Source organism: Hypanus sabinus (assembly GCF_030144855.1).
Source record: "Hypanus sabinus isolate sHypSab1 chromosome X1 unlocalized genomic scaffold, sHypSab1.hap1 SUPER_X1_unloc_9, whole genome shotgun sequence".
NCBI lineage: Eukaryota > Metazoa > Chordata > Chondrichthyes > Myliobatiformes > Dasyatidae > Hypanus > Hypanus sabinus.
Window position 1 is genome coordinate 642,142 of NW_026778978.1, and position 20,715 is coordinate 662,856.

Here is a 20,715-nt window from a genome sequence, read left to right on the forward strand (position 1 = left end):
TGCATTTCCCCGTGTCAATCTGCCATTCCCACTGTGTCCATCTGCCGTTTCCCACTATCCATCTGCCATTTCCCACTGTCCATCTGCCATTTCCCCGTGTCCATCTGCCATTTCCCCGTGTCCATCTGCCATTTCCCCTGTCCATCTGCCATTTCCCACAGTGTCCATCTACCATTTCCTACTTCCATCTGCCATTTCCCCCTGTGTCCATCTGCCATTTCCCACTGTGTCCATCTGCCATTTCCCACAGCCTTCGTCTGCCATTTCCCCGTGTCCATCTTCAATTTCCCACTGTGTCCATCTGCCATTTCCCACTGTGTCCATCTGCCATTTCCCCGTGTCCATCTTCAATTTCCCACTGTGTCCATCGGCCATTTCCCACTGTGTCCATCTGCCATTTCCCTGTGTCAATCTGCCATTTCCAAGTGTGTCCATCTGCCATTTCCCCGTGTCAATCTGCCATTCCCACTGTGTCCATCCGCCGTTTCCCACTGTCCATCTGCCATTTCCCACTGTCCCTCGGCCGTTTCCCACTGTGTCCATCTGCCATTTCCCCGTGTCAATCTGCCATTCCCACTGTGTCCATCTGCCATTCCCACTGTGTCCATCTGCCATTTCCCACTGCGTCCGTCTGCCATTTCCCCGTGTCCATCTGCCATTTCCCCCGTGTCCATCTGCCATTTCCCACTGTGTCCATCTGCCATTTCCCTGTGTCCATCTGCCATTTCCCAAGGTGTCCATCTGCCATTTCCCCGTGTCCATCTGCCATTTCGCCCCGTGTCCATCTGCCATTTCCCACAGTGTCCATCTGCCGTTTCCCACTGTGTCCATCTGCCATTTCCCCGTGTCCATCTCCCATTTCCCCGTGTCCATCTGCCATTTCCCAATTCCATCTGCCATTTCCCCCTGTCCATCTGCCATTTCCCACTGTGTTCATCTGCCATTTCCCAGTGCGTCCGTCTGCCATTTCCCCGAGTCCATCTTCAATTTCCCACTGTGTCCATCGGCCATTTCCCACTGTGTCCATCTGCCATTTCCCCGTGTCCATCTTCAATTTCCCACTGTGTCCATCGGTCATTTCCCACTGTGTCCATCTGCCATTTCCCTGTGTTCATCTGCCATTTCCCACTGTCCATCTGCATTTCCCCGTGTCAATCTGCCATTCCCACTGTGTCCATCTGCCGTTTCCCACTATCCATCTGCCATTTCCCACTGTCCATCTGCCATTTCCCCGTGTCCATCTGCCATTTCCCCGTGTCCATCTGCCATTTCCCCTGTCCATCTGCCATTTCCCACAGTGTCCATCTGCCATTTCCTACTTCCATCTGCCATTTCCCCATGTGTCCATCTGCCATTTCCCTCTGTGTCCATCTGCCATTTCCCACAGCCTTCGTCTGCCATTTCCCCGTGTCCATCTTCAATTTCCCACTGTGTCCATCTGCCATTTCCCACTGTGTCCATCTGCCATTTCCCCGTGTCCATCTTCAATTTCCCACTGTGTCCATCGGCCATTTCCCTCTGTGTCCATCTGCCATTTCCCTGTGTCAATCTGCCATTTCCAAGTGTGTCCATCTGCCATTTCCCCGTGTCAATCTGCCATTCCCACTGTGTCCATCCGCCGTTTCCCACTGTCCATCTGCCATTTCCCACTGTCCCTCGGCCATTTCCCACTGTGTCCATCTGCCATTTCCCCGTGTCAATCTGCCATTCCCACTGTGTCGATCTGCCATTCCCACTGTGTCCATCTGCCATTTCCCACTGCGTCCGTCTGCCATTTCCCCGTGTCCATCTGCCATTTCCCCCGTGTCCATCTGCCATTTCCCACTGTGTCCATCTGCCATTTCCCTGTGTCCATCTGCCATTTCCCAAGGTGTCCATCTGCCATTTCCCCGTGTACATCTGCCATTTCGCCCCGTGTCCATCTGCCATTTCCCACAGTGTCCATCTGCCTTTCCAACTGTGTCCATCTGCCATTTCCCCGTGTCCAACTGCCATTTCCCCGTGTTCATCTGCCATTTCCCCGTGTCCAACTGCTATTTCCCCGTGTCCATCTGCCATTCCCCCGTGTCCAACTGCCATTTCCCTCTGTGTCCATCTTCCATTTCCCTGTGTCCATCTGCCATTTCCCTCTGTGTCCATCTGCCATTTCCCCGTGTCCAACTGCCATTTCCCCGTGTTCATCTGCCATTTCCCCCGTGTCCATCTGCCATTTCCCACTTTGTTCATCTGCCGTTTCCCCGTGTCCATCTGCCGTTTCCCCGTTTCCATCTGCCATTTCCCTCTGTGTCCATCCGCCATTTCCCCGTGTCCAACTGCCATTTCCCCGTGTCCATCTGCCATTTCCCTGTGTCCATCTGCCATTTCCCACTGTGTCCATCTGCCATTTCGCCGTGTCCATCTGCCATTTCCCCGTGTCCATCTGCCATTTCCTCGTGTCAGTCTGCCATTTCCCACTGTGTCCATCTGCCATTTCGCCGTGTCCATCTGCCATTTCCCACTGTGTCCATCTGCCATTTCCCACAGTGTCCATCTGCCATTACCCTGTGTCCATCTGCCGTTTCCCACTGTGTCCATCTGCCATTTCCCACAGCCTTCGTCTGCCATTTAACACAGACTTCGTCTGCCATTTCCCCGTTTCCATCTTCAATTTCCCACTGTGTCCATCTGCCATTTCCCACTGTGTCCATCTGCCATTTCCCCGTGTCCATCTTCAATTTCCCACTGTGTCCATCGTCCATTTCCCACTGTGTCCATCTGCCATTTCCCTGTGTCCAACTGCCATTTCCCACTGTGTCCATCTGCATTTCCCCGTGTCAATCTGCCATTCCCACTGTGTCCATATGCCGTTTCCCACTGTCCATCTGCCATTTCCCACTGTCCATCTGCCATTTCCCCGTGTCCATCTGCCATTTCCCCCGTGTCCATCTGCCATTTCCCATTGTGTCCATCTGCCTATCCCACTGTGTCCATCTGCGATTTCCCGGTGTCCATCTGCCATTTCCCCTATCCGTCTGCCATTTCCCCGTGTCCGACTGAGATTTCCCACTGTGTCAATCTGCCATATCCCCGTGTCCATCTGCCATTTCCCACTTTGCTCATCTGCCGTTTCCCCGTGTCCATCTGCCGTTTCCCCGTTTCCATCTGCCATTTCCCCAGTGTCCATCTGCCATTTCCCCCGTGTCCATCTGCAATTTCTCCGGTGTCCATCTGCCATTTCGCATTGTGCCCATGTGCCATTTCCCCGTGTCCATCTGCCATTTCCCTGTGTCCATCTGCCATTTCCCCCTGTCCATCTGCCATTTCCCACTGTGTCCATCTGCCTTTCCCACTGTGTCCATCTGCGATTTCCCGGTGTCCATCTGCCATTTCCCCTATCCGTCTGCCATTTCCCCGTGTCCGACTGAGATTTCCCACTGTGTCAATCTGCCATATCCCCGTGACCATCTGCCATTTCCCAGTTTGCTCATCTGCCGTTTCCCCGTGTCCATCTGCCGTTTCCCCGTTTCCATCTGCCATTTCCCCTGTGTCCATCTGCCATTTCCCCCGTGTCCATCTGCCATTTCTCCGGTGTCCATCTGCCATTTCGCATTGTGTCCATGTGCCATTTCCCCGTGTCCATCTGCCATTTCCCTGTGTCCATCTGCCATTTCCCTATGTCCATCGGCCATTTCCCCGTCCATCTGCCATTTCCCACTGTGTCCATCAGCCATTTCGCCGTTTCCATCTGCCATTTCCCGGTGTCCATCTGCCTTTTCCCCATGTCTGTCTGCCATTTCCCACTGTGTCCATCTGCCGTTTCCCACTGTGTCCATCTGCCATTTCCCCGTGTCCATCTCCCATTTCTCCGTGTCCATCTGCCATTTCCCCGTGTCCGACTGAGATTTCCCACTGTGTCAATCTGCCATATCCCCGTGTCCATCTGCATTTCCCACTTTGCTCATCTGCCGTTTCCCCGTTTCCATCTGCCATTTCCCCTGTGTCCATCTGCCATTTCCCCCGTGTCCATCTGCCATTTCCCCGGTGTCCATCTGCCATTTCGCACTGTGTCCATGTGCCATTTCCCCGTGTCCATCTGCCATTTCCCTGTGTCCATCTGCCATTTCCCCCTGTCCATCGGCCATTTCCCCGTCCATCTGCCATTTCCCACTGTGTCCATCTGCCATTTCGCTGTGTCCATCTGCCGTTTCCCACTGTGTCCATCTGCCATTTCCCCGTGTCCATCTCCCATTTCCCCGTGTCCGTCTGCCATTTCCCAGTGTCCATCTGCCACTTCCCACTTCCATCTGCCATTTCCCCCTGTGTCCATCTGCCATTTCCCACTATGTCCATCTGCCATTTCCCAACGCGTCCGTCTGCCATTTCCCCGTGCCTACCTTCAATTTCCCACTGTGTCCATCTGCCATTTCCCCATGTCCATCTGCCATTCCAACTGTCCATCTGCCATTTCCCCCTGTATCCATCTGCCATTTCCCACAGTGTCCATCTGCCATTTCCCACTTCCATCTGCCATTTCCCCCTGTGTCCATCTGCCATTTCCCACTGCGTCCATCTGCCATTTCCCACAGCCTTCGTCTGCCATTTCCCACAGACTTCGTCTGCCATTTCCCCGTGTCCATCTTCAATTTCCCACTGTGTCCATCTGCCATTTCCCACTGTGTCCATCTGCCATTTCCCCGTTTCCATCTTCAATTTCCCACTGTGTCCATCGGCCATTTCCCACTGTGTCCATCTGCCATTTCCCGGTGTCCATCTGCCATTTCCCACTGTGTCCATCTGCATTTCCCCGTGTCAATCTGCCATTCCCACTGTGTCCATCTGCCGTTTCCCACTGTCCATCTGCCATTTCCCACTGTCCATCTGCCATTTCCCCGTGTCCATCTGCCATTTCCCACTGTGTCCATCTGCCATTTCCCTGTGTCCATCTGCCATTTCGCCCCGTGTCCATCTGCCATTTCCCACAGTGTCTATCTGCCTTTCTCACTGTGTCCATCTGCCATTTCCCCGCGTCCAACTGCCATTTCCCCGTGACCATCTGCCATTTCCCTCTGTGTCCATCTGCCATTTCCCCGTGTCCAACTGCCATTTCCCCGTGTTCATCTGCCATTTCCCCGTGTCCAACTGCCATTTCCCTGTGTCCATCTGCCATTTCCCCGTGTCCAACTGCCATTTCCCTCTGTGTCCACCTTCCATTTCCCTGTGTCCATCTGCCATTTCCCTCTGTCCATCTGCCATTTCCCCGTGTCCAACTGCCATTTCCCCGTGTTCATCTGCCATTTCCCCCGTGTCCATCTGCCATTTCCCCGTGTCCAGCTGCCATTTCCCACTGTGTCCATCTGCCATTTCGCCGTGTCCATCTGCCATTTCCCACTGTGTCCATCTGCCATTTCCCACAGTGTCCATCTGCCATTACCCTGTGTCCATCTGCCGTTTCCCACTGTGTCCATCTGCCATTTCCCACAGCCTTCGTCTGCCATTTAACACAGACTTCGTCTGCCATTTCCCCGTTTCCATCTTCAATTTCCCACTGTGTCCATCTGCCATTTCCCACTGTGTCCATCTGCCATTTCCCCGTGTCCATCTTCAATTTCCCACTGTGTCCATCGGCCATTTCCCACTGTGTCCATCTGCCATTTCCCTGTGTCCAACTGCCATTTCCCACTGTGTCCATCTGCATTTCCCCGTGTCAATCTGCCATTCCCACTGTGTCCATATGCCGTTTCCCACTGTCCATCTGCCATTTCCCACTGTCCATCTGCCATTTCCCCGTGTCCATCTGCCATTTCCCCCGTGTCCATCTGCCATTTCCCATTGTGTCCATCTGCCTATCCCACTGTGTCCATCTGCGATTTCCCGGTGTCCATCTGCCATTTCCCCTATCCGTCTGCCATTTCCCCGTGTCCGACTGAGATTTCCCACTGTGTCAATCTGCCATATCCCCGTGTCCATCTGCCATTTCCCACTTTGCTCATCTGCCGTTTCCCCGTGTCCATCTGCCGTTTCCCCGTTTCCATCTGCCATTTCCCCAGTGTCCATCTGCCATTTCCCCCGTGTCCATCTGCAATTTCTCCGGTGTCCATCTGCCATTTCGCATTGTGCCCATGTGCCATTTCCCCGTGTCCATCTGCCATTTCCCTGTGTCCATCTGCCATTTCCCCCTGTCCATCTGCCATTTCCCACTGTGTCCATCTGCCTTTCCCACTGTGTCCATCTGCGATTTCCCGGTGTCCATCTGCCATTTCCCCTATCCGTCTGCCATTTCCCCGTGTCCGACTGAGATTTCCCACTGTGTCAATCTGCCATATCCCCGTGACCATCTGCCATTTCCCAGTTTGCTCATCTGCCGTTTCCCCGTGTCCATCTGCCGTTTCCCCGTTTCCATCTGCCATTTCCCCTGTGTCCATCTGCCATTTCCCCCGTGTCCATCTGCCATTTCTCCGGTGTCCATCTGCCATTTCGCATTGTGTCCATGTGCCATTTCCCCGTGTCCATCTGCCATTTCCCTGTGTCCATCTGCCATTTCCCTATGTCCATCGGCCATTTCCCCGTCCATCTGCCATTTCCCACTGTGTCCATCAGCCATTTCGCCGTTTCCATCTGCCATTTCCCGGTGTCCATCTGCCTTTTCCCCATGTCTGTCTGCCATTTCCCACTGTGTCCATCTGCCGTTTCCCACTGTGTCCATCTGCCATTTCCCCGTGTCCATCTCCCATTTCTCCGTGTCCATCTGCCATTTCCCCGTGTCCGACTGAGATTTCCCACTGTGTCAATCTGCCATATCCCCGTGTCCATCTGCATTTCCCACTTTGCTCATCTGCCGTTTCCCCGTTTCCATCTGCCATTTCCCCTGTGTCCATCTGCCATTTCCCCCGTGTCCATCTGCCATTTCCCCGGTGTCCATCTGCCATTTCGCACTGTGTCCATGTGCCATTTCCCCGTGTCCATCTGCCATTTCCCTGTGTCCATCTGCCATTTCCCCCTGTCCATCGGCCATTTCCCCGTCCATCTGCCATTTCCCACTGTGTCCATCTGCCATTTCGCTGTGTCCATCTGCCGTTTCCCACTGTGTCCATCTGCCATTTCCCCGTGTCCATCTCCCATTTCCCCGTGTCCGTCTGCCATTTCCCAGTGTCCATCTGCCACTTCCCACTTCCATCTGCCATTTCCCCCTGTGTCCATCTGCCATTTCCCACTATGTCCATCTGCCATTTCCCAACGCGTCCGTCTGCCATTTCCCCGTGCCTACCTTCAATTTCCCACTGTGTCCATCTGCCATTTCCCCATGTCCATCTGCCATTCCAACTGTCCATCTGCCATTTCCCCCTGTATCCATCTGCCATTTCCCACAGTGTCCATCTGCCATTTCCCACTTCCATCTGCCATTTCCCCCTGTGTCCATCTGCCATTTCCCACTGCGTCCATCTGCCATTTCCCACAGCCTTCGTCTGCCATTTCCCACAGACTTCGTCTGCCATTTCCCCGTGTCCATCTTCAATTTCCCACTGTGTCCATCTGCCATTTCCCACTGTGTCCATCTGCCATTTCCCCGTTTCCATCTTCAATTTCCCACTGTGTCCATCGGCCATTTCCCACTGTGTCCATCTGCCATTTCCCGGTGTCCATCTGCCATTTCCCACTGTGTCCATCTGCATTTCCCCGTGTCAATCTGCCATTCCCACTGTGTCCATCTGCCGTTTCCCACTGTCCATCTGCCATTTCCCACTGTCCATCTGCCATTTCCCCGTGTCCATCTGCCATTTCCCACTGTGTCCATCTGCCATTTCCCTGTGTCCATCTGCCATTTCGCCCCGTGTCCATCTGCCATTTCCCACAGTGTCTATCTGCCTTTCTCACTGTGTCCATCTGCCATTTCCCCGCGTCCAACTGCCATTTCCCCGTGACCATCTGCCATTTCCCTCTGTGTCCATCTGCCATTTCCCCGTGTCCAACTGCCATTTCCCCGTGTTCATCTGCCATTTCCCCGTGTCCAACTGCCATTTCCCTGTGTCCATCTGCCATTTCCCCGTGTCCAACTGCCATTTCCCTCTGTGTCCACCTTCCATTTCCCTGTGTCCATCTGCCATTTCCCTCTGTCCATCTGCCATTTCCCCGTGTCCAACTGCCATTTCCCCGTGTTCATCTGCCATTTCCCCCGTGTCCATCTGCCATTTCCCCGTGTCCAGCTGCCATTTCCCACTGTGCCCATCTGCCATTTCTCTGTGTCCATCTGCCGTTTCCCACTGTGTCCATCTGCCATTTCCCCGTGTCCATCTCCCATTTCCCCCTGTCCATCTGCCATTTCCCACTTCCATCTGCCATTTCCCCCTGTCCATCTGCCATTTCCCACTGTGTCCATCTGCCATTTCCCACTGCGTCCGTCTGACATTTCCTCGTGTCCATCTGCCATTTCCCCCTTGTCCATCTGCCATTTCCCACTGTGTCCATCTGCCATTACCCTGTGTCCATCTGCCATTTCGCCCCGTGTCCATCTGCCATTTTCCACAGTGTCTATCTGCCTTTCTCAATGTGTCCATCTGCCATTTCCCCGCGACCATCTGCCATTTCCCCGTGTCCAACTGCCATTTCCCCGTGTTCATCTGCCATTTCCGCGTGTCCAACTGCCATTTCCCCGTGTCCATCTGCCATTTCCCCGTGTCCAACTGCCATTTCTCTCTGTGTCCACCTTCCATTTCCCTGTGTCCATCTGCCATTTCCCTCTGTGTCCATCTGCCATTTCCCCGTGTCCAACTGCCTTTTCCCCGTGTTCATCTGCCATTTCCCCCGTGTCCATCTGCCATTTCCCCGTGTCCAGCTGCCATTTCTCAATGTCCATCTGCCATTTCTCCGTGTCCATCTGCCGTTTCCCTGTGTCCATCTGCCGTCTCCCACTGTGTCCATCTGCCATTTCCCACTGCGTCCGTCTGCCTATTCCCCGTGTCCATCTTCAATTTCCCACTGTGTCAATCTGCCATTTCCCCGTGTCCATCTGCCATTTCCCAGTGTGTCCATCTGCTATTTCCCACTGTGTCCGTCTGACATTTCCCCGTCCATCTGCCATTTCCCACTGTGTCCATCTGCCATTTCCCACTTTGTTCATCTGCCGTTTCCCCGTGTCCAACTGCCGTTTCCCCGTTTCCATCTGCCATTTCCCTCTGTGTCCATCCGCCATTTCCCCGTTTCCAACTGCCATTTCCCCGTATCCATCTGCCATTTCCCTGTGTCCATCTGCCATTTCCCACTGTGTCCAGCTGCCATTTCCCCGTGTCAGTCTGCCATTTCTCACTGTCCATCTGCCATTTCTCCGTGTCCATCTGCCATTTCCCTCGTGTCCATCTGCCATTTCCCCGTTTCCATCTGCCATTTCCCTCTGTGTCCATCTGCCGTCTCCCACTGTGTCCAACTGCCATTTCCCACTGCGTCCGTCTGCATATTCCCCGTGTCCATCTTCAATTTCCCACTGTGTCCACCTGCCATTTCGCCGTGTCCATCTGCCATTTCCCCGTGTCCATCTGCCATTTCCCCGTGTCAGTCTGCCATTTCCCACTGTGTCCATCTGCCATTTCGCCGTGTCCATCTGCCATTTCCCACTGTGTCCATCTGCCGTTTCCCACTGTGTCCATCTGCCATTTCCCCGTGTCCATCTCCCATTTCCCCGTGTCCATCTGCCATTTCCCCGTGTCCAACTGTCATTTCCCCGTGTCCATCTGCCATTTCCCCGTGTCCAACTGCCATTTCCCTCTGTGTCCACCTTCCATTTCCCTGTGTCCATCTGCCATTTCCTTCTGTGTCCATCTGCCATTTCCCCGTGTCCAACTGCCATTTCCCCGTGTTCATCTGCCATTTCCCCCGTGTCCATCTGCCATTTCCCCGTGTCCAGCTGCCATTTCTCACTGTCCATCTGCCATTTCTCCGTGTCCATCTGCCATTTCCCTCGTGTCCATCTGCCATTTCCCACTGTGTCCATCTGCCATTTCCCTGTGTCCATCTGCCGTCTCCCACTGTGTCCATCTGCCATTTCCCACTGCGTCCGTCTGCCTATTCCCCGTGTCCATCTTCAATTTCCCACTGTGTCAATCTGCCATTTCCCCGTGTCCATCTGCCATTTTCCAGTGTGTCCATCTGTTATTTCCCACTGTGTCTGTCTGACATTTCCCCGTCCATCTGCCATTTCCCACTGTGTCCATCTGCCATTTCCCACTTTGTTCATCTGCCATTTCCCCGTGTCCAACTGCCATATCCCCGTGTTCATCTGCCATTTCCCCCGTGTCCATCTGCCATTTCCCCGTGTCCAGCTGCCATTTCTCACTGTCCATCTGCCATTTCTCCGTGTCCATCTGCCATTTCCCTCGTGTCCATCTGCCATTTCCCACTGTGACCATCTGCCATTTCTCTGTGTCCATCTGCCGTTTCCCACTATGTCCATCTGCCATTTCCCCGTGTCCATCTCCCATTTCCCCGTGTCCATCTGCCATTTCCCACTTCCATCTGCCATTTCCCCCTGTCCATCTGCCATTTCCCACTGTGTCCATCTGCCATTTCCCACTGCGTCCGTCTGACATTTCCGCGTGTCCATCTGCCATTTCCCCCTTGTCCATCTGCCATTTCCCACTGTGTCCATCTGCCATTACCCTGTGCCCATCTGCCATTTCGCCCCGTGTCCATCTGCCATTTCCCACAGTGTCTATCTGCCTTTCTCACTGTGTCCATCTGCCATTTCCCCGCGACCAACTGCCATTTCCCCGTGACCAACTGCCATTTCCCTCTGTGTCCATCTGCCATTTCCCCGTGTCCAACTGCCATTTCCCCGTGTTCATCTGCCATTTCCGCGTGTCCAACTGCCATTTCCCACAGCCTTCGTCTGCCATTTCCCACAGACTTCGTCTGCCATTTCCCCGTGTTCATCTTCAATTTCCCACTGTGTCCATCTGCCATTTCCCACTGTGTCCATCTGCCATTTCCCCGTTTCCATCTTCAATTTCCCACTGTGTCCATCGGCCATTTCCCACTGTGTCCATCTGCCATTTCCCGGTGTCCATCTGCCATTTCCCACTGTGTCCATCTGCATTTCCCCGTGTCAATCTGCCATTCCCACTGTGTCCATCTGCCGTTTCCCACTGTCCATCTGCCATTTCCCACTGTCCATCTGCCATTTCCCCGTGTCCATCTGCCATTTCCCACTGTGTCCATCTGCCATTTCCCTGTGTCCATCTGCCATTTCGCCCCGTGTCCATCTGCCATTTCCCACAGTGTCTATCTGCCTTTCTCACTGTGTCCATCTGCCATTTCCCCGCGTCCAACTGCCATTTCCCCGTGACCATCTGCCATTTCCCTCTGTGTCCATCTGCCATTTCCCCGTGTCCAACTGCCATTTCCCCGTGTTCATCTGCCATTTCCCCGTGTCCAACTGCCATTTCCCTGTGTCCATCTGCCATTTCCCCGTGTCCAACTGCCATTTCCCTCTGTGTCCACCTTCCATTTCCCTGTGTCCATCTGCCATTTCCCTCTGTCCATCTGCCATTTCCCCGTGTCCAACTGCCATTTCCCCGTGTTCATCTGCCATTTCCCCCGTGTCCATCTGCCATTTCCCCGTGTCCAGCTGCCATTTCCCACTGTGCCCATCTGCCATTTCTCTGTGTCCATCTGCCGTTTCCCACTGTGTCCATCTGCCATTTCCCCGTGTCCATCTCCCATTTCCCCCTGTCCATCTGCCATTTCCCACTTCCATCTGCCATTTCCCCCTGTCCATCTGCCATTTCCCCGTGTCCATCTGCCATTTCCCACTGTGTCCATCTGCCATTTCCCTGTGTCCATCTGCCATTTCGCCCCGTGTCCATCTGCCATTTCCCACAGTGTCTATCTGCCTTTCTCACTGTGTCCATCTGCCATTTCCCCGCGTCCAACTGCCATTTCCCCGTGACCATCTGCCATTTCCCTCTGTGTCCATCTGCCATTTCCCCGTGTCCAACTGCCATTTCCCCGTGTTCATCTGCCATTTCCCCGTGTCCAACTGCCATTTCCCTGTGTCCATCTGCCATTTCCCCGTGTCCAACTGCCATTTCCCTCTGTGTCCACCTTCCATTTCCCTGTGTCCATCTGCCATTTCCCTCTGTCCATCTGCCATTTCCCCGTGTCCAACTGCCATTTCCCCGTGTTCATCTGCCATTTCCCCCGTGTCCATCTGCCATTTCCCCGTGTCCAGCTGCCATTTCCCACTGTGCCCATCTGCCATTTCTCTGTGTCCATCTGCCGTTTCCCACTGTGTCCATCTGCCATTTCCCCGTGTCCATCTCCCATTTCCCCCCGTCCATCTGCCATTTCCCACTGTGTCCATCTGCCATTTCCCACTTTGTTCATCTGCCATTTCCCCGTGTCCAACTGCCATATCCCCGTGTTCATCTGCCATTTCCCCCGTGTCCATCTGCCATTTCCCCGTGTCCAGCTGCCATTTCTCACTGTCCATCTGCCATTTCTCCGTGTCCATCTGCCATTTCCCTCGTGTCCATCTGCCATTTCCCACTGTGACCATCTGCCATTTCTCTGTGTCCATCTGCCGTTTCCCACTATGTCCATCTGCCATTTCCCCGTGTCCATCTCCCATTTCCCCGTGTCCATCTGCCATTTCCCACTTCCATCTGCCATTTCCCCCTGTCCATCTGCCATTTCCCACTGTGTCCATCAGCCATTTCCCACTGCGTCCGTCTGACATTTCCGCGTGTCCATCTGCCATTTCCCCCTTGTCCATCTGCCATTTCCCACTGTGTCCATCTGCCATTACCCTGTGCCCATCTGCCATTTCGCCCCGTGTCCATCTGCCATTTCCCACAGTGTCTATCTGCCTTTCTCACTGTGTCCATCTGCCATTTCCCCGCGACCAACTGCCATTTCCCCGTGACCAACTGCCATTTCCCTCTGTGTCCATCTGCCATTTCCCCGTGTCCAACTGCCATTTCCCCGTGTTCATCTGCCATTTCCGCGTGTCCAACTGCCATTTCCCACAGCCTTCGTCTGCCATTTCCCACAGACTTCGTCTGCCATTTCCCCGTGTCCATCTTCAATTTCCCACTGTGTCCATCTGCCATTTCCCACTGTGTCCATCTGCCATTTCCCCGTTTCCATCTTCAATTTCCCACTGTGTCCATCGGCCATTTCCCACTGTGTCCATCTGCCATTTCCCGGTGTCCATCTGCCATTTCCCACTGTGTCCATCTGCATTTCCCCGTGTCAATCTGCCATTCCCACTGTGTCCATCTGCCGTTTCCCACTGTCCATCTGCCATTTCCCACTGTCCATCTGCCATTTCCCCGTGTCCATCTGCCATTTCCCACTGTGTCCATCTGCCATTTCCCTGTGTCCATCTGCCATTTCGCCCCGTGTCCATCTGCCATTTCCCACAGTGTCTATCTGCCTTTCTCACTGTGTCCATCTGCCATTTCCCCGCGTCCAACTGCCATTTCCCCGTGACCATCTGCCATTTCCCTCTGTGTCCATCTGCCATTTCCCCGTGTCCAACTGCCATTTCCCCGTGTTCATCTGCCATTTCCCCGTGTCCAACTGCCATTTCCCTGTGTCCATCTGCCATTTCCCCGTGTCCAACTGCCATTTCCCTCTGTGTCCACCTTCCATTTCCCTGTGTCCATCTGCCATTTCCCTCTGTCCATCTGCCATTTCCCCGTGTCCAACTGCCATTTCCCCGTGTTCATCTGCCATTTCCCCCGTGTCCATCTGCCATTTCCCCGTGTCCAGCTGCCATTTCCCACTGTGCCCATCTGCCATTTCTCTGTGTCCATCTGCCGTTTCCCACTGTGTCCATCTGCCATTTCCCCGTGTCCATCTCCCATTTCCCCCTGTCCATCTGCCATTTCCCACTTCCATCTGCCATTTCCCCCTGTCCATCTGCCATTTACCCGTGTCCATCTGCCATTTCCCACTGTGTCCATCTGCCATTTCCCTGTGTCCATCTGCCATTTCGCCCCGTGTCCATCTGCCATTTCCCACAGTGTCTATCTGCCTTTCTCACTGTGTCCATCTGCCATTTCCCCGCGTCCAACTGCCATTTCCCCGTGACCATCTGCCATTTCCCTCTGTGTCCATCTGCCATTTCCCCGTGTCCAACTGCCATTTCCCCGTGTTCATCTGCCATTTCCCCGTGTCCAACTGCCATTTCCCTGTGTCCATCTGCCATTTCCCCGTGTCCAACTGCCATTTCCCTCTGTGTCCACCTTCCATTTCCCTGTGTCCATCTGCCATTTCCCTCTGTCCATCTGCCATTTCCCCGTGTCCAACTGCCATTTCCCCGTGTTCATCTGCCATTTCCCCCGTGTCCATCTGCCATTTCCCCGTGTCCAGCTGCCATTTCCCACTGTGCCCATCTGCCATTTCTCTGTGTCCATCTGCCGTTTCCCACTGTGTCCATCTGCCATTTCCCCGTGTCCATCTCCCATTTCCCCCTGTCCATCTGCCATTTCCCACTTCCATCTGCCATTTCCCCGTTTCCATCTTCAATTTCCCACTGTGTCCATCGGCCATTTCCCACTGTGTCCATCTGCCATTTCCCGGTGTCCATCTGCCATTTCCCACTGTGTCCATCTGCATTTCCCCGTGTCAATCTGCCATTCCCACTGTGTCCATCTGCCGTTTCCCACTGTCCATCTGCCATTTCCCACTGTCCATCTGCCATTTCCCCGTGTCCATCTGCCATTTCCCCGCGTCCAACTGCCATTTCCCCGTGACCATCTGCCATTTCCCTCTGTGTCCATCTGCCATTTCCCCGTGTCCAACTGCCATTTCCCCGTGTTCATCTGCCATTTCCCCGTGTCCAACTGCCATTTCCCTGTGTCCATCTGCCATTTCCCCGTGTCCAACTGCCATTTCCCTCTGTGTCCACCTTCCATTTCCCTGTGTCCATCTGCCATTTCCCTCTGTCCATCTGCCATTTCCCCGTGTCCAACTGCCATTTCCCCGTGTTCATCTGCCATTTCCCCCGTGTCCATCTGCCATTTCCCCGTGTCCAGCTGCCATTTCCCACTGTGCCCATCTGCCATTTCTCTGTGTCCATCTGCCGTTTCCCACTGTGTCCATCTGCCATTTCCCCGTGTCCATCTCCCATTTCCCCCTGTCCATCTGCCATTTCCCACTTCCATCTGCCATTTCCCCGTTTCCATCTTCAATTTCCCACTGTGTCCATCGGCCATTTCCCACTGTGTCCATCTGCCATTTCCCGGTGTCCATCTGCCATTTCCCACTGTGTCCATCTGCATTTCCCCGTGTCAATCTGCCATTCCCACTGTGTCCATCTGCCGTTTCCCACTGTCCATCTGCCATTTCCCACTGTCCATCTGCCATTTCCCCGTGTCCATCTGCCATTTCCCCGCGTCCAACTGCCATTTCCCCGTGACCATCTGCCATTTCCCTCTGTGTCCATCTGCCATTTCCCCGTGTCCAACTGCCATTTCCCCGTGTTCATCTGCCATTTCCCCGTGTCCAACTGCCATTTCCCTGTGTCCATCTGCCATTTCCCTCTGTCCATCTGCCATTTCCCCGTGTCCAACTGCCATTTCCCCGTGTTCATCTGCCATTTCCCCCGTGTCCATCTGCCATTTCCCCGTGTCCAGCTGCCATTTCCCACTGTGCCCATCTGCCATTTCTCTGTGTCCATCTGCCGTTTCCCACTGTGTCCATCTGCCATTTCCCCGTGTCCATCTCCCATTTCCCCCTGTCCATCTGCCATTTCCCACTTCCATCTGCCATTTCCCCGTTTCCATCTTCAATTTCCCACTGTGTCCATCGGCCATTTCCCACTGTGTCCATCTGCCATTTCCCGGTGTCCATCTGCCATTTCCCACTGTGTCCATCTGCATTTCCCCGTGTCAATCTGCCATTCCCACTGTGTCCATCTGCCGTTTCCCACTGTCCATCTGCCATTTCCCACTGTCCATCTGCCATTTCCCCGTGTCCATCTGCCATTTCCCACTGTGTCCATCTGCCATTTCCCTGTGTCCATCTGCCATTTCGCCCCGTGTCCATCTGCCATTTCCCACAGTGTCTATCTGCCTTTCTCACTGTGTCCATCTGCCATTTCCCCGCGTCCAACTGCCATTTCCCCGTGACCATCTGCCATTTCCCTCTGTGTCCATCTGCCATTTCCCCGTGTCCAACTGCCATTTCCCCGTGTTCATCTGCCATTTCCCCGTGTCCAACTGCCATTTCCCTGTGTCCATCTGCCATTTCCCCGTGTCCAACTGCCATTTCCCTCTGTGTCCACCTTCCATTTCCCTGTGTCCATCTGCCATTTCCCTCTGTCCATCTGCCATTTCCCCGTGTCCAACTGCCATTTCCCCGTGTTCATCTGCCATTTCCCCCGTGTCCATCTGCCATTTCCCCGTGTCCAGCTGCCATTTCCCACTGTGCCCATCTGCCATTTCTCTGTGTCCATCTGCCGTTTCCCACTGTGTCCATCTGCCATTTCCCCGTGTCCATCTCCCATTTCCCCCTGTCCATCTGCCATTTCCCACTTCCATCTGCCATTTCCCCCTGTCCATCTGCCATTTCCCCGTGTCCATCTGCCATTTCCCACTGTGTCCATCTGCCATTTCCCTGTGTCCATCTGCCATTTCGCCCCGTGTCCATCTGCCATTTCCCACAGTGTCTATCTGCCTTTCTCACTGTGTCCATCTGCCATTTCCCCGCGTCCAACTGCCATTTCCCCGTGACCATCTGCCATTTCCCTCTGTGTCCATCTGCCATTTCCCCGTGTCTAACTGCCATTTCCCCGTGTTCATCTGCCATTTCCCCGTGTCCAACTGCCATTTCCCTGTGTCCATCTGCCATTTCCCCGTGTCCAACTGCCATTTCCCTCTGTGTCCACCTTCCATTTCCCTGTGTCCATCTGCCATTTCCCTCTGTCCATCTGCCATTTCCCCGTGTCCAACTGCCATTTCCCCGTGTTCATCTGCCATTTCCCCCGTGTCCATCTGCCATTTCCCCGTGTCCAGCTGCCATTTCCCACTGTGCCCATCTGCCATTTCTCTGTGTCCATCTGCCGTTTCCCACTGTGTCCATCTGCCATTTCCCCGTGTCCATCTCCCATTTCCCCCTGTCCATCTGCCATTTCCCACTTCCATCTGCCATTTCCCCCTGTCCATCTGCCATTTCCCACTGTGTCCATCTGCCATTTCCCACTGCGTCCGTCTGACATTTCCTCGTGTCCATCTGCCATTTCCCCCTTGTCCATCTGCCATTTCCCACTGTGTCCATCTGCCATTACCCTGTGTCCATCTGCCATTTCGCCCCGTGTCCATCTGCCATTTTCCACAGTGTCTATCTGCCTTTCTCAATGTGTCCATCTGCCATTTCCCCGCGACCATCTGCCATTTCCCCGTGTCCAACTGCCATTTCCCCGTGTTCATCTGCCATTTCCGCGTGTCCAACTGCCATTTCCCCGTGTCCATCTGCCATTTCCCCGTGTCCAACTGCCATTTCTCTCTGTGTCCACCTTCCATTTCCCTGTGTCCATCTGCCATTTCCCTCTGTGTCCATCTGCCATTTCCCCGTGTCCAACTGCCTTTTCCCCGTGTTCATCTGCCATTTCCCCCGTGTCCATCTGCCATTTCCCCGTGTCCAGCTGCCATTTCTCAATGTCCATCTGCCATTTCTCCGTGTCCATCTGCCGTTTCCCTGTGTCCATCTGCCGTCTCCCACTGTGTCCATCTGCCATTTCCCACTGCGTCCGTCTGCCTATTCCCCGTGTCCATCTTCAATTTCCCACTGTGTCAATCTGCCATTTCCCCGTGTCCATCTGCCATTTCCCAGTGTGTCCATCTGCTATTTCCCACTGTGTCCGTCTGACATTTCCCCGTCCATCTGCCATTTCCCACTGTGTCCATCTGCCATTTCCCACTTTGTTCATCTGCCGTTTCCCCGTGTCCAACTGCCGTTTCCCCGTTTCCATCTGCCATTTCCCTCTGTGTCCATCCGCCATTTCCCCGTTTCCAACTGCCATTTCCCCGTATCCATCTGCCATTTCCCTGTGTCCATCTGCCATTTCCCACTGTGTCCAGCTGCCATTTCCCCGTGTCAGTCTGCCATTTCTCACTGTCCATCTGCCATTTCTCCGTGTCCATCTGCCATTTCCCTCGTGTCTATCTGCCATTTCCCCGTTTCCATCTGCCATTTCCCTCTGTGTCCATCTGCCGTCTCCCACTGTGTCCAACTGCCATTTCCCACTGCGTCCGTCTGCATATTCCCCGTGTCCATCTTCAATTTCCCACTGTGTCCACCTGCCATTTCGCCGTGTCCATCTGCCATTTCCCCGTGTCCATCTGCCATTTCCCCGTGTCAGTCTGCCATTTCCCACTGTGTCCATCTGCCATTTCGCCGTGTCCATCTGCCATTTCCCACTGTGTCCATCTGCCGTTTCCCACTGTGTCCATCTGCCATTTCCCCGTGTCCATCTCCCATTTCCCCGTGTCCATCTGCCATTTCCCCGTGTCCATCTGCCATTTCCCCGTGTCCAACTGTCATTTCCCCGTGTCCATCTGCCATTTCCCCGTGTCCAACTGCCATTTCCCTCTGTGTCCACCTTCCATTTCCCTCTGTCCATCTGCCATTTCCTTCTGTGTCCATCTGCCATTTCCCCGTGTCCAACTGCCATTTCCCCGTGTTCATCTGCCATTTCCCCCGTGTCCATCTGCCATTTCCCCGTGTCCAGCTGCCATTTCTCACTGTCCATCTGCCATTTCTCCGTGTCCATCTGCCATTTCCCTCGTGTCCATCTGCCATTTCCCACTGTGTCCATCTGCCATTTCCCTGTGTCCATCTGCCGTCTCCCACTGTGTCCATCTGCCATTTCCCACTGCGTCCGTCTGCCTATTCCCCGTGTCCATCTTCAATTTCCCACTGTGTCAATCTGCCATTTCCCCGTGTCCATCTGCCATTTTCCAGTGTGTCCATCTGTTATTTCCCACTGTGTCTGTCTGACATTTCCCCGTCCATCTGCCATTTCCCACTGTGTCCATCTGCCATTTCCCACTTCGTTCATCTGCCATTTCCCCGTGTCCAACTGCCATATCCCCGTGTTCATCTGCCATTTCCCCCGTGTCCATCTGCCATTTCCCCGTGTCCAGCTGCCATTTCTCACTGTCCATCTGCCATTTCTCCGTGTCCATCTGCCATTTCCCTCGAGTCCATCTGCCATTTCCCACTGTGACCATCTGCCATTTCTCTGTGTCCATCTGCCGTTTCCCACTATGTCCATCTGCCATTTCCCCGTGTCCATCTCCCATTTCCCCGTGTCCATCTGCCATTTCCCACTTCCATCTGCCATTTCCCCCTGTCCATCTGCCATTTCCCACTGTGTCCATCTGCCATTTCCCACTGCGTCCGTCTGACATTTCCCCGTGTCCATCTGCCATTTCCCCCTTGTCCATCTGCCATTTCCCACTGTGTCCATCTGCCATTACCCTGTGTCCATCTGCCATTTCGCCCCGTGTCCATCTGCCATTTCCCACAGTGTCTATCTGCCTTTCTCACTGTGTCCATCTGCCATTTCCCCGCGACCAACTGCCATTTCCCCGTGACCAACTGCCATTTCCCTCTGTGTCCATCTGCCATTTCCCCGTGTCCAACTGCCATTTCCCCGTGTTCATCTGCCATTTCCGCGTGTCCAACTGCCATTTCCCCGTGTCCATCTGCCATTTCCCCGTGTCCAACTGCCATTTCCCTCTGTGTCCACCTTCCATTTCCCTGTGTCCATCTGCCATTTCCCTCTGTGTCCATCTGCCATTTCCCCGTGTCCAACTGCCTTTTCCCCGTGTTCATCTGCCATTTCCCCCGTGTCCATCTGCCATTTCCCCGTGTCCAGCTGCCATTTCTCACTGTCCATCTGCCATTTCTCAATGTCCATCTGCCGTTTCCCTGTGTCCATCTGCCGTCTCCCACTGTGTCCATCTGCCATTTCCCACTGCGTCCGTCTGCCTATTCCCCGTGTCCATCTTCAATTTCCCACTGTGTCAATCTGCCATTTCCCCGTGTCCATCTGTCATTTCCCAGTGTGTCCAGCTGCTATTTCCCACTGTGTCCGTCTGACATTTCCCCGTCCATCTGCCATTTCCCACTGTGTCCATCTGCCATTTCCCACTTTGTTCATCTGCCGTTTCCCCGTGTCCATCTACCGTTTCCCCGTTTCCATCTGCCATTTCCCTGTGTCCATCTGCCATTTCCCACTGTGTCCATCTGCCATTTCCCCCTGTCCATCTGCCATTTCCCACTGTGTCCATCTGCCATTTCCCACTGCGTCCGTCTGACATTTCCCCGTGTCCATCTGCCATTTCCCCCTTGTCCATCTGCCATTTCCCACTGTGTCCATCTGCCATTACCCTGTGTCCATCTGCCATTTCGCCCCGTGTCCATCTGCCATTTCCCACAGTGTCTATCTGCCTTTCTCACTGTGTCCATCTGCCATTTCCCCGCGACCAACTGCCATTTCCCCGTGACCAACTGCCATTTCCCTCTGTGTCCATCTGCCATTTCCCCGTGTCCAACTGCCATTTCCCCGTGTTCATCTGCCATTTCCGCGTGTCCAACTGCCATTTCCCCGTGTCCATCTGCCATTTCCCCGTGTCCAACTGCCATTTCCCTCTGTGTCCACCTTCCATTTCCCTGTGTCCATCTGCCATTTCCCTCTGTGTCCATCTGCCATTTCCCCGTGTCCAACTGCCTTTT